The sequence below is a fragment of the Myxine glutinosa genome, chromosome 8 (assembly GCF_964187855.1).
Source record: "Myxine glutinosa chromosome 8, kmMyxGlut1.1, whole genome shotgun sequence".
NCBI classification, from domain to species: Eukaryota; Metazoa; Chordata; class Myxini; order Myxiniformes; family Myxinidae; genus Myxine; species Myxine glutinosa.
The window spans coordinates 148,525,927-148,539,561 of NC_136268.1; the positions used below are offsets into that span (position 1 = coordinate 148,525,927).

The 13,635-nt window shown below is 42.9% G+C and overlaps 1 protein-coding gene across 7 annotated transcripts in view; it reads left to right on the forward strand.

Annotated features, from left to right (window-relative positions):
* The first annotated feature begins 11,065 nt into the window (after positions 1–11,065).
* LIN54 (lin-54 DREAM MuvB core complex component) overlaps positions 11,066–13,635 on the forward strand; it is a 177,789-nt gene continuing 175,219 nt past the window's right edge. For all 7 annotated transcript variants that reach the window (XM_078783826.1, XM_078783828.1, XM_078783825.1 and 4 more), the window contains exon 1: positions 11,066–11,870. The gene's annotated coding sequence lies outside the window, so the exon portion shown is untranslated. The remainder of the gene's footprint in view (positions 11,871–13,635) is intronic.

Genomic DNA, 13,635 nt, shown 5'->3' on the forward strand with positions numbered 1-13,635 from the left:
GAGACTCCTCTTCCAAATAGCGGCTTGATAGTTGGCTCGCTGTGCATGTTTGGTTAAGCAGTCTTTGCACGGAGGTAGCTGGTGACTGTCGATCTCTCCCCTCTTGGCACAGAACAGGTGATATCTCAAGTCATTCACCTTCACTGTCCCCGACTTCGGTGCGTACATGAGACAAGTGAAGTTCTCCAATTTATCCATCAGTTCCTCACTGACGTCCCAGTCCTCTCCCAGCTGTGTACATGCATCCTGCACATCTTTGTTGGTTCTGATGAGTTTTAGTGCAGTCAGTTTTCCTCGTCCAGCGAACATGCTGACTGTGTCGCATCCGGTATAGGCATGCATTCCAATTAGGGCCTGACATACATTTGTGCCGACTGACTTTCCTATTTTCCCTATGTCTAGGATTTTAGCCCTTGCTTTGGTGCCACATTTCTGAAACAACTTGGCATGAATCTTGGTATGAAATGCCAAGCCAATGACAAGTACGTCGGTGTCATCTGAGCTAATAAGCACAGACTGGTATCCATGTGCGGCAGCATGGGCAGCATGCAAGAACAGACGACCATCTGCTTCCTCGTGTGTGCTTTCCAGGGCCACTACTTCTTGGCTAGCATCAGATGTGATCTGATAACACTTGTCATCGCATGTTACAAAGAGAACCTTTCCCTGTAGGCGTCTGATGTACTCTGGTTTCTTCCACTCTTCGACCAGGAACATGATAAGACTTGACTTGTTCCCAACATAGCTGAGAAACTTGCGCCATTGCCTTACAATTTGAGATGCCGTGATGTTTTTCAGCTCAAGTCCAAGTTCTTCCCCCCTGGTTAACCGTTCGCTGTTTTTGATGGAAGTCTCCTTGTAGGTGTCAAAGACGACATCGATCCTCTGGCTACTGCATCCATCCTTCCGGGCCATGGATAGGACAATCATAGCCACTTCGGCAAATGTAGTTTGATCACCTGCCACCTTCTGTATAAGGAGCATCCCGTCAATAATTGTTGCCGAATTGTCGGGTATCCTTTCAGCCGGGGTCACAGTCCTTTGCAAGGCCGTGGCTAGGGCAGCTTTGTTGGTTTTCCGTAGAAGGCCTTCGGGTGTCGCCAGGGCCCATGGCAAGGGACCTAGAGGATGAGATAGCACCTCTGCCATGTGAAGATCTTGGCCCTGTGCCATCACGATAATTCTACCAAATAGAGCTCTGTCTGCTTGAAGAATTACTGCCCTGCCATTGCTTCTGCATTCCTTCTTCTTAGTGAGGTTGCTGAAAGTCTTCAGCTTGTTCAGTTGCAAAGGGTCGTGGAATTTCTTGATTGGTGGGTTGCTCTCAAGTCGCTCAATCTTGAAGTTTGTGTAGCACTTGTGTCCGACTTCCCATGCTTTCTCCAGATCCTTGGCAATATTTGGAGGGGCTGCGCGTGCGGTGGAAATACTGATGAGAGCTGGCCATAGTGAATGGGTTCACCCAACTCTGGATCAGAGTTATGATACAGCGTCATCTGGGTATATATGATACCCAGATGATACAGCGTCCTCATCTTTCTTGATCCGTGTTTGCTGCAGATCCGCGTGTTGTACGTGTGTGTTGTTCACATTCACCATTTCCCTCATCTGGCGGAGAAACGCACTCCTGTGTTCGGATGTGACATAGTAGCGCTTCACTGCTCCAGATTTCAAGTTGAACCTGGTAGTGCCACCTGGTGTCTGTGTGTCTTTGTTGACAGTGACCTCAGTAGTTTGGTCAACTGGAATGCGTCCAAACGGATTGCTTTTTGACATTTGAACTGAGAAGTACCCATCCGAGAACGCTTGGAAGATGCCAGGGTGCTGCGTTGGAAGGTTTGTCATTTGTGCGTAGTATGCTGATAAATACCGTGCATAGTTGATTTTGTCGTATGCGAAGCACCAAGGAATCATGGCTTGGATAGCAGATAGATGTAATGGCCAATTACCTTCTCGGGAAGTGCGCAGTAGAGCAAGCAAGACCGTTTCAACGATATCCACGTACGACATCCAGAATGACAATTCACCATTATCATGACGAAGGTGATGCAGGAATTGCTTCCAAACAGCCTGAACTTCTTCACACGATTGATCTTCCAACAGGTTGTTCCACTGGCTCTCATCTTGTCCCAATTCAGCAACTTCTGCTAACAACGTAGTGACCGTCTGTGTTGCCTCTGGTCGCATCTTTTCCAACCAAGGGAGAAATTCAATCCACGCAAGCCTCATGAATGCTTCGTAGATGCTCTTATGTACACGGACTGCTCGGTTGTACATCTTCCCCTCCATAACCCGATTGAGTGAGCCTTCTGCGACGATTCCTGTTTCGATGCAAAAGTCTCTAAGACCAGCATCTTGGAAACGAGCACCAAGAATCGACATCACATTGCAGATTGTGTGGAACGTGCCGAGGCGAAGTACGATGTTAGCATATGTGTCTGTGTGTTTCCAGACGATCTCGGCAGCCTTAGCATACAGGGCCTGATCCATGACGACGACGATGTCCTGCAAGTGTAGGATCTGTCGGACGCTTTCAGACTGCTTCAAGATTTCTGCGACTGTGGACATCTCTGTAGCTGGTGCATTTATTGTAGGCATATATCTAACAATATCCTGAGAGACGCTGATAGATGCCCTGGCGGTGATGTTGAATCCTGTCCAACTTGGTGTTTTTTGTGTTACTGGGTCCACCTGACGGGCAATGACCCAAAGAAGATTCTTGATTTGAGCAACTTCCATAGCCATCTTGTTTTCCGCTGCAGCTGTTGATAATGTTTGTAGTGGATGAGGCCCAACATGTTCACCTGCAATGTAGACAGGCAGTGTTTCTTCTGTTATGCAGACTGTTCTTTGCTTGAGCTTCTCGATCTTCGGAAGTGGCTCCTTTGGAAGGTGTGGTCCATACATTTTGGCCTGCACTGCAATGCCATTGACTCGATGTGTTGTTCCTTTCCCGGTCAGCGTCTCTTCCAGTCTATCAATGTTATCCCATGCCAAGTTTGTGAATACATACGGCTGGATGCTGCTTGGAAGGACTGTTTGCTCATTTAAGTTTGCTGCAAGTTTTTGAAGACATAGTGCAGTGTCATTTTCCTCCAGTTGAGTGTAGGATATTGCATGTCCAAGATGGTTCAATGTGCGAATTAGTTCTACGTTCCCTGTGAGAGTCTTAACTGCATATGGGAGCAACATGTGTTTCGGAGGCTTTTGTTGTCCACAGCTCACTGCATAGATAATGTCCTGGCTGAAAGATTGCATCAGCATGATGACCCTGTTTGATGGAAGCTCGTTTTCCGGATCTCCAGTCAAGAGGCCAAGCATAAAGCGCTGGAGATAGACGGGAACGACGAAAGAGTCATTGTCGACGTCGGCTGGATGATAGGGCCATGGAGTTGGTTTGTTATCCTTCCTTATCATCGATCTGATGTGTGTCGATGTCTGATCAATGACTTTGGACATGTTTGATGATTTCCCTTTCCAAATGCTCAGTTGTTGTTTAAGTGTTTGTATTTCTTCGACAGCATCTTGTAGTGTTACATTATCAGGTACGACAATCAGTTTTCCACTGTTGTCTTGAAAGATGTGAACGCTATTTCCAAGATCAGTTTCCAGTTTCCGTGTGAGGTTTTTTCTTGTAGCAGTTCTTATCCCATGCAACCCTCTTGATGTCATTATCGATTGTAGGTGCTCTACCAGCGTTGTCATCCTAACAATTTCCTTATTCGGGATTATATGGTTCCGGATGTATACTAGCAACTCATTGTATGCTTCTTCTTCAGTGTAGTCAGATTCGTTTGTGGCGGCCGTGTTTCTGTCATGTGCATCTTTAGTGCTTGGTCTCGTGTAACTTCTGTAGCAAGAGAAATGGTATCGTGCTTCAGCTGCCACAATGTCTCTACTTGTGGCAGCCATGATTTTCGTGTCACATTTATGCACGGCGCTGCTTCGCAGTGTTTCATCTGCTCTCAGATCAACAGCCTTGCTCAACTTTTCACGGGATGACGTTCCCTTGCACCACTTGGTCTTTCCACAGAATATACAATCCGGTTCATAGATGCGTGATTCCGAAGATGCCCTTCTGGCTTGTCTCTTGCTCGCTGAACATGTTGCAGCAGCATCGTCGGTTAAATTGGATTCAGCTTTTCGTTTCAGTGCTTCCAAATCTCGCTTCATGGTGAACACGCTCCTGCACTGCCTGTGGTAGAATACTCGGGGAATCTCCTTCTCTGGCAGCGACTGAGCAAGGTCGAGAATGGGTGCATGGTTCCGTATTTTGGCCGCATCCAGCAATGTAGTCCACGAATCGAATGTTTGAGGGCTTATGAGCGGATCTTCTGGTTTGACATCTAACGATAGCTTATGAATGATACAAACGTCCTTGGGAACTTTCTGAGTGATCGCAATCTCCATTGCAAGTATTTGTTCAATTGTCTATCTGCGGTACACTCTGTTTCACCACCACCAATATCACCACCACCGTCTCACCTGGAAAGACACATAATATCGAATGAGACCACCACCACCACCACTACTACAAATTAGCATCAGTTGCTTAAAAATGTATTCTGCACCAACAAATCAACAAAGAGAAATACATTAGATGTCGTGCACCGCTGTCATGGTTGCAAATCACCTAAAATATAATGAAAATATTGACATTGATGACAACATTCGTATTAGCATGTCTACACATATTGCATTGAATTTCATAGCACATCATGATCATATGTGTGAGGATATTGACTCTAATTATACTGTATGTGTGTCTCAAATCGAAACATACCTTTTACATACCTTTTGATTTTTGCCTATTTTTGTTCCTAAAATTGGGGATTTTGTGATGAAGTTTTGAGAGTTGGTGGAAATAATTATGTTTTAATAATCATTATAAAGAGGTTGCTATAGATCACACAGGCACTTTCTATACATCATTTGAAAGGTAATTCAATAACCTTTTACCTGATATACCACACTAGCTGATATATACACGTGATATTATTTGAGAGCCAAAAAACTAACCCCACCCCCTAAATCTTAAGCGGGAAAAATGACCCGAAAAGCGATAAATGGGTGATCTGACAAATGTGATGATAACACAGATACGGCTAAGAGTTTCACACTGCTATCACATTTTTTTCAGCACTAGGGACCTTGGCCTTGCCAAAAATAACTGTTAGCCATCCTCCCTCTGATTGAGCATGGTCGACCCCTCGGCTCATAGCCTATATGGGGAATAAGTGGTGTTAACGATGGTCATTGGTACCTTAATTATGACGTCATAATTCGACAGCGACAATACTTTGTCTGATCAGTTTGAAATTTATTGAGCATTATCTATGCAACAATTATATCAGAGGATATTAATTTATGATGTAATTGCTCATGTGGTTTGGCAGCCATATTGGATCAAAGAAAAAAAACTCTTCAAAAACAGAAGAGTTGTCTCGCACCAAGGTGACTGCACAGTTGATTTTCTTAAAAGTAGTGAACTGGATTATAGAAACACGATTCAGAATTTTGTTACGTGGTGCAGTAAAAGTTTTCTTAAGATGAACACCAAAAGACTAAAGAGATCATTTTTGTCTTCGGACGATCGAACCCTGTCTCTATATATAAAGGAGGAGTGTCTGTGTGTCTGTCTGGATGTCCGCTTATAACTCAAGAACTACACATCGGAGAAAAGTTTTAGACACAGATTCGGAATCAGCATAAAATTCCTGTGGCTATAGGCTACTTTTTATTTTAATATCAATGGTTTAAAAAACCGGGCCAGCTGCAATTCCATGGTGTAGTTTGTGGCGGCGTATTGCCCCTTTCCGATCCCATGATGCATTGCGGTTCCGATTCGCGATAAGGTCTATGCGCTATCACCGACACTTTTCCACCTTTTCCATACCTTCTAATCAGATTTACCTTATCGTCCATCGTAACCACATTACGCTTGGAAACACTAGCATTATCCTTCTTCGGGCCCATGGCTAACACAGACACAGTAAAGGAATACTGTATGTCGCCTCTGTTTTGAATGAGAATCAGCGGTTGCGCGTATGTACAGTATACTGTACGTACATATTTATATATTTTTAATGTGCTTTTTATTGTATTTTAAATTGTTTTTTTAGCTTCTTTTATTGTTAATTTATGTACTATTTTTTTTATTTTAAATATATTTTTAAGGAAAACAAATGTTTTCACGTCCGTAGGAGTGACGTAAAGTCGCACATAATGACGTTCGCTGCCCGGTCATGAAAGAAATTATGATTCTCTTGACAAAGTGACATGAAGATCGGGCAGTAAACCTCCCAACTGAGTTTGTCAACAGTCAGCCTCAATTCTAAAATCCTTAATTTTCATCCTATTGACTTGAACTTTGAATAGGATTTACATATCGGCTTCCTGAATTAAACCACCAACTATTTTTGAGATTGGCATAGGCCAAAATGTCAACGTAGGCCAAAGGTCAACCACTTTTTTTTTTTAGTTTCTAAAATCCTCAATTTTCATCCGATTCACTTGAAATTTGAATGGGATTTACATATCAGCAAACTGAATTCAACCAACAACTATTTTTGAGATCACCATAGGCCAAAAGAGCAACATAGGCCAAAAGTCAACAACAATTTCAAATTTCTAAAATCCTCAACTTTCATCTGATTGACTTGAAATGTGAAGAGGATTTGCATATCAGGTCACTGAAATTGAACCACCAATTGTTTTTGAGGTCAGCATAGGCCAAAAAGTAAACATAGGCCAAAGGTCAACAACAAGGAAAAGATGAACACGTGGAAGGAATGTATGGAGACAAAAGGTCTGAAGGTGAATATCGGAAAGACGAAGGTGATGGCAAGTGGTAAAGCATGTGGTGAGGTGGAAAGAACTAGGAAGTGGCCCTGTGCTGTGTGTAGGAAGGGTGTCGGAGTGAACTCCATTCAGTGTACAATGTGCGCTGAGTGGGTTCATCAAAAATGTAGTGGTCTGAAAGGGTCATTAACCAGTGTGGCAGCTACATTCAAATGTAAGGTTTGCACAGAGGGAGCTGCAGATGGAGGAAATGTTGAGTTGGATCTTGGAGACGGCGTGAAGCTGGAAGGTGTGAAAACATTTTGCTACCTCGGAGACATGCTGAATGGAGAAGGTGGATCAGACTCGGCAACGGTTGCTCGAGTGAGATGTGCATGGAAGAAGTTTCGGGAATTGAGTGGCGTGCTGATGATGAGGGGAGTGTCGTTGAAGCTGAAGGGATAGGTGTATGCTGCATGTGTGAGAAGTGTTATGATTTATGGGAGCGAGACATGGGTAATGAACGTAGAGCAGCAACGAAGGTTGGAAAGGGTGGAAATGCGAATGGTTCGACGGATGTGCGGAGTATCGTTGAGAGAGAGGAAGACAAATGATGAATTGCGAAAGATGATGGGAATAGAGCCTGTGATTGATGCTGTGAAGAGGAACAGGTTGAGATGGTTTGGTCATGTGTTGAGGAAGGATGAAAGTGACTGGGTGAGAAGTGATGGAAATGAATGTGGAAGGAAGTAGAGGACGGGGAAGACCGAGAAAGACTTGGCTAAAGATGGTGGAAGAAGAAATGCGGGCAAGGGGGTTAATAAGGAGAGATGCAGAAAATAAGGCAAAATGGAGAAGATTGTCATGGGGACCGCAAGGCTAACCCCCGCTCTAGCAGGGAAAATTGCCTTTTAAAATGCATGTTGTGTTGTGTTGTTGTATAGGCCAAAAAGTAAACATAGGCCAAAGGTCAACAACTTAAGGTGAAGTTTTCATCCAATTGACTTGAAATTTGGATAGGATTTGCATATCGGGTCACCTAATTCAACCACCAATTATTTTTGAGGTCTAAAGGTGAAAATATCAATATGGGCCAAATTTCTAAAATCGTCAATTTTCATCTAATTGACTTGAAATTTGAAGAGGATTTGCATATCAGATCACTGAATTAAACCACCAATTATTTTTGAGGTTAACATAGGCCAAAAGGTCAACAACTTATTTCAGGAATATTTCAAGACATTTCTGGCGCAGGGGCAATCAATGAAGGTTGTAGGCCTGAACTTCACAGAACAAGTGTTTGCCCATGGCCAGCTGTACGTGGGCTGCTCGAGGGTTGGAAAACCAAGCAATCTTTATGTCTTGGCACCAAGTAAGAAAACCAGAAATGTTGTATACCAAGAGGTTTTGAGAAAATGAAAATTGAAAAAACGTCATGTAGGAAATGTACTGTGATATTGCTCTAAAATATACATGTTCTTTTCATCATATATTTGTATTATTCTTATTCAACCCGGGCGAAGCCGGGTACCTCAGCTCGTTATTTATACCCAGTCATGATCAACAATGTTGATAATTGAGACTGTTCACTCCTATAAGTATTTAGGTGTCATCAATCATCATTGAGGATAATCTCTCATGGCCAGAACTCTGCAAATCGATGGTTTCTAAAGGACAACAGCGCCTCGACTTTATTCGGCTCCTTAAATAATTTCGGGTTGACAAAACCATGATGGCGCTTTTCTATGAGTCAGTAAATGAGAGTGTTAACTTGTACGGTTACCGTGTTTGGTTTGGTGGTGGTTCAGCAATTGAGAGTGTTATCTTGTACGGTTGCAGTGTTTAGTTTTGGGGTGGTTCAGTAATTGAGAGTGTTAACTTGGATGGTTACTGTGTTTAGTTTAGTGGTGGTTCAGTAATTGAGTGTTAACTTGTACGGTTAATGTGTTTAGTTTAGTGGTGGTTCAGCAATTGAGAGTGTTATCTTGTACGGTTGCAGTGTTTAGTTTTGGGGTGGTTCAGTAATTGAGAGTGTTAACTTGTATGGTTACAGTGTTTGGTTTAGTGGTGTTTCAGTAATTGAGAGTGTTATCTTGTACGGTTACAGTGTTTGGTTTAGTGGTGGTTCAGTAATTGAGAGTGTTAACTTGGATGGTTACTGTGTTTAGTTTAGTGGTGGTTCAGTAATTGAGTGTTAACTTGTACGGTTAATGTGTTTAGTTTAGTGGTGGTTCAGTAATTGAGAGTGTTAACTTGTATGGTTGCAGTGTTTAGTTTTGTGGTGGTTCAGTAATTGAGAGTGTTAACTTGTATGGTTACAGTGTTTGGTTTAGTGGTGTTTCAGTAATTGAGAGTGTTATCTTGTACGGTTACAGTGTTTGGTTTAGTGGTGGTTCAGTAATTGAGAGTGTTAACTTGGATGGTTACTGTGTTTAGTTTAGTGGTGGTTCAGTAATTGAGTGTTAACTTGTACGGTTAATGTGTTTAGTTTAGTGGTGGTTCAGTAATTGAGAGTGTTAACTTGTACGGTTACTGTGTTTAGTTTAGTGGTGTTTCAGTAATTGAGAGTGTTATCTTGTATGGTTACAGTGTTTGGTTTAGTGGTGGTTCAGTGATTGAGAGTGTTAACTGGTATGTTTACAGTCTTTGGTTTAGTGGTTGTTCAGTCATTGAGAGTGTTAACTTGGATGGTTACTGTGTTTAGTTTAGTGGTGGTTCAGTAATTGAGTGTTAACTTGTACGGTTAATGTGTTTAGTTTAGTGGTGGTTCAGTAATTGAGAGTGTTAACTTGTACGGTTACTGTGTTTAGTTTAATGGTGTTTCAGTAATTGAGAGTGTTAACTTGTATGGTTGCTGTGTTTAGTTTAGTGGTGGTTCAGTAATTGAGAGTGTTAACTTGTACGGTTACTGTGTTTAGTTTAATGGTGTTTCAGTAATTGAGAGTGTTAACTTGTACGGTTACTGTGTTTAGTTTAATGGTGTTTCAGTAAGTGAGAGTGTTATCTTGTACGGTTACAGTGTTTCGTTTAGTGGCGTTTCAGTAATTGAGAGTGTTAACTTGTACGGTTAATGTGTTTAGTTCAGTGGTGGTTCAGCAATTGAGAGAGTTATCTTGTATGGTTTCTGTGTTTAGTTTAGTGGTGTTTCAGTAATTGAGAGTGTTAACTTGTGCAGTTAACGTGTTTAGTTCAGTGGCGGTTCAGTAATTGAGAGTGTTATCTTGTACGGTTGATGTGTTTAGTTCAGTAATTGAGTGTTACCTTGTATGGTTACTGTGTTTAGTTTAGTGGTGTTTCAGTAATTGAGTGTTAACTTGTGCAGTTACCGTGTTTAGTCTAGTGGTGGTTCAGTAATTGAGAGTGTTAATTTGTACGGTTACTGTTTAGTTTAGTGGTGGTTCTGTAATTGAGAGTTACCTTGTATGGTTACTGTGTTTAGTTTAGTGGTGTTTCAGTAATTGAGTGTTAACTTGTACAGTTACCATGTGTAGTCTCATGGTGGTTCAGTAATTGAGAGTGTTAATTTGTACGGTTGCAATGTTTGGTTTAGTGGCGTTTCAGTTATTGAGAATGTTATCTTGTGCGGTTACTGTGTTTAGTTTAGTGGTGTTTCAGTAATTGAGAGTGTTATCTTGTACGGTTAGTGTTTGCTTTCGTGGCGTTTCAGTAATTGAGAGTGTTAACTTGTACGGTTACCGTGTTTAGTTTCGTGGTGTTTCAGTAATTGAGAGTGTTAACTTGTACGGTTACCGTGTTTAGTCCAGTGGTGTTTCAGTAATTGAGAGTGTTAACTTGTACGGTTACCGTGTTTAGTCTAGTGGTTCAGTAATTGAGTGTTAAACTTGTACAGTTACCGTGTTTAGTCTCGTGGTGGCTCAGTAATTGAGAGTGTTATCTTGGACGGTTACCGTGTTTAGTCCAGTGGTGTTTCAGTAATTGAGAGTGTTATCTTGTACGGTTGCAGTGTTTAGTCTCGTGGTGGTTCAGTAATTGAGAGTGTTATCTTGTACGGTTACAGTGTTTAGTCTCGTGGTGGTTCAGTAATTGAGTGTGTTATCTTGTACAGTTACCGTGTTTAGTCTCGTGGTGGTTCAGTAATTGAGAGTGTTAACTTGTACAGTTACAGTGTTTGGTTTCGTGGCGTTTCAGTAATTGAGTGTTACCTTGAACGGTTACAGTGTTCAGTAATTCAGAGTGTTACCTTGTACGGTTACTGTGTTTCGTTTAGTGGTGTGATCGTTGTTTGTGATCGTTTAGTTGGAACTTCAAATCATCTTCAAACAGTCAACACCGGGTACTGATCATGCGAGCACGACCTCGATGGGCCAGTCCAACATGGCAAGGTCAATTGAATTGGCTCGGTCGTACCATCGGTCGCTCATCCAAGACCGGAGGTCCCGTCGATTAGTTCACTCGGAAGACGTTTATGGGTCGAGTTTCGCTTGGCAGGCCAGTGTTGTTCCGATCACCGTGGTACTTCCCTCACAAACATGCATATCACGTCAATGAGTACGCCCTCCCTCGGAGGGACGCGACGCTGACTGAGCAGTGAGCTCCCTCACGTTGGTCGACGTCATGCAAGCGTCGGTCAAGAGGCCGCAGCACCTTTCGTAAAGCGAAAGACAAAGTGCGACGGTACCCTGGCCAAGTTCGTGCCCACCAATCGTCTTCACCTCGTCACCGCCACCACCACGACGACGACACCGCCAACGCTCCGGACCGAATGTCGAGTTCCGGGCGGTGAATGTTTCGAGTCCCGTTTACCGATGCGGTCGAAATTTTGGCGCAAACCCAAACTTTCATTTTGACGAACGCTCCGTGGCGCGTTTTATGTTCCCCTCACAAAACGTTGTGTCGAGGATTGTCGAACGTGGTAATTGTGGTGTTTGGGTGACGTCAGGCGATGACACGTCCCAGCCCGGAATGGCGGCGCGGGAAGTACGGCCGACAGGCGGAGGAGGCGAGCGGCGGGCGATTTTGAACAACGTACATCTGATCAAGCCCCGCCGCGCCTCTAGGCGGGTACTGGAGGCCCGTTCCGCAGCGCTGGAGGGACGGCTCGATTGGAGGCTCAAGAGAGGCGTCCTGTGGTACGAGGGGAGATGATTAGTGGGGAAAACAGGCCCGGGGGGAAGAGGGGGAGGGATGGACGGACGTATCGGGGACGACATCGACAAGACTGGCGAGAGATTGCGCTCGGACGACATTTAGACGCAACGCCAGCGAGGGAGGATCGCAGAGTGTCCGCAGCGGCACTTCCCGGGGAAATGAGCGATTTGACCCCGAACCTGAACTCCAAAGGGGGTGACGGTCGTGGAGGGATGTTGAAGTGACAGCCGGTCATTTTGGACAGACAGTAGACGCACATATCCCGACTATATTTAGGATGAGCTGAGTACGTGCGGAGATGGCAGTTTGGGGAAGGAAAGGGTGCGACTCATGGAATGGGACATCTGACTTTTGATGCCGAAAGGCAGGTGGGGATTGGTGACCGTGCAAAGGTGTCCCGGTCACGTGATTTGACACCAATCGGAACCATTACATTAGTTCCACATATTAAATAAAGTCGAGTTTTGCGTGTACTGTACACTGTACACTACTTGTTGTCTATTGCTATTCATTACATACTTGTTCTCAAATGCAGGTAGAGCCTGGTTGGTGCAGGTTTGCTCCAAGCAGAGATGTCTGCAAAGTGGGATGATGATGATGATGATGCAGGCAGATCTGAAAGCTCTAATTCACTGTTAATGATGATTGAGGCAGATCTGAAAGCTTTAATTCACTGTTAATGATGATGATGCAGGCAGATCTGAAAGCTCTAATTCACTGTTAATGATTATGATGATTGAGGCAGATCTGAAAGCTCTAATTCACTGTTAATGATGATTGAGGCAGATCTGAAAGCTTTAATTCACTGTTAATGATGATGATGCAGGCAGATCTGAAAGCTCCAATTCACTGTTAATGATGATGATTGAGGCAGATCTGAAAGCTCCAATTCACTGTTAATGATAATGATTGAGGTAGATCTGAAAGCTCTAATTCACTGTTAATGATGATGATTGAGGTAGATCTGAAAGCTCTAATTCACTGTTAATGATGATGATTGAGGCAGATCTGAAAGCTCTAATTCACTGTTAATGATGATGATTGTGGCAGATCTGAAAGCTCCAATTCACTGTTAATGATTATGATGATTGAGGCAGATCTGAAAGCTCTAATTCACTGTTAATGATGATGATTGAGGCAGATCTGAAAGCTCCAATTCACTGTTAATGATTATGATGATTGAGGCAGATCTGAAAGCTCTAATTCACTGTTAATGATGATGATTGAGGCAGATCTGAAAGCTCCAATTCACTGTTAATGATAATGATTGAGGTAGATCTGAAAGCTCTAATTCACTGTTAATGATTATGATGATTCAGGCAGATCTGAAAGCTCTAATTCACTGTTAATGATTATGATGATTGAGGCAGATCTGAAAGCTCTAATTCACTGTTAATGATGATGATTGAGGCAGATCTGAAAGCTCCAATTCACTGTTAATGATAATGATTGAGGTATATCTGAAAGCTCTAATTCACTGTTAATGATGATGATTGAGGTAGATCTGAAAGCTCTAATTCACTGTTAATGATGATGATTGAGGCAGATCTGAAAGCTCTAATTCACTGTTAATGATGATGATTGAGGCAGATCTGAAAGCTCTAATTCACTGTTAATGATGATTGAGGCAGATCTGAAAGCTCTAATTCACTGTTAATGATGATGATTGTGGCAGATCTGAAAGCTCTAATTCACTGTTAATGATTATGATGATTCAGGCAGATCTGAAAGCTCTAATTCACTGTT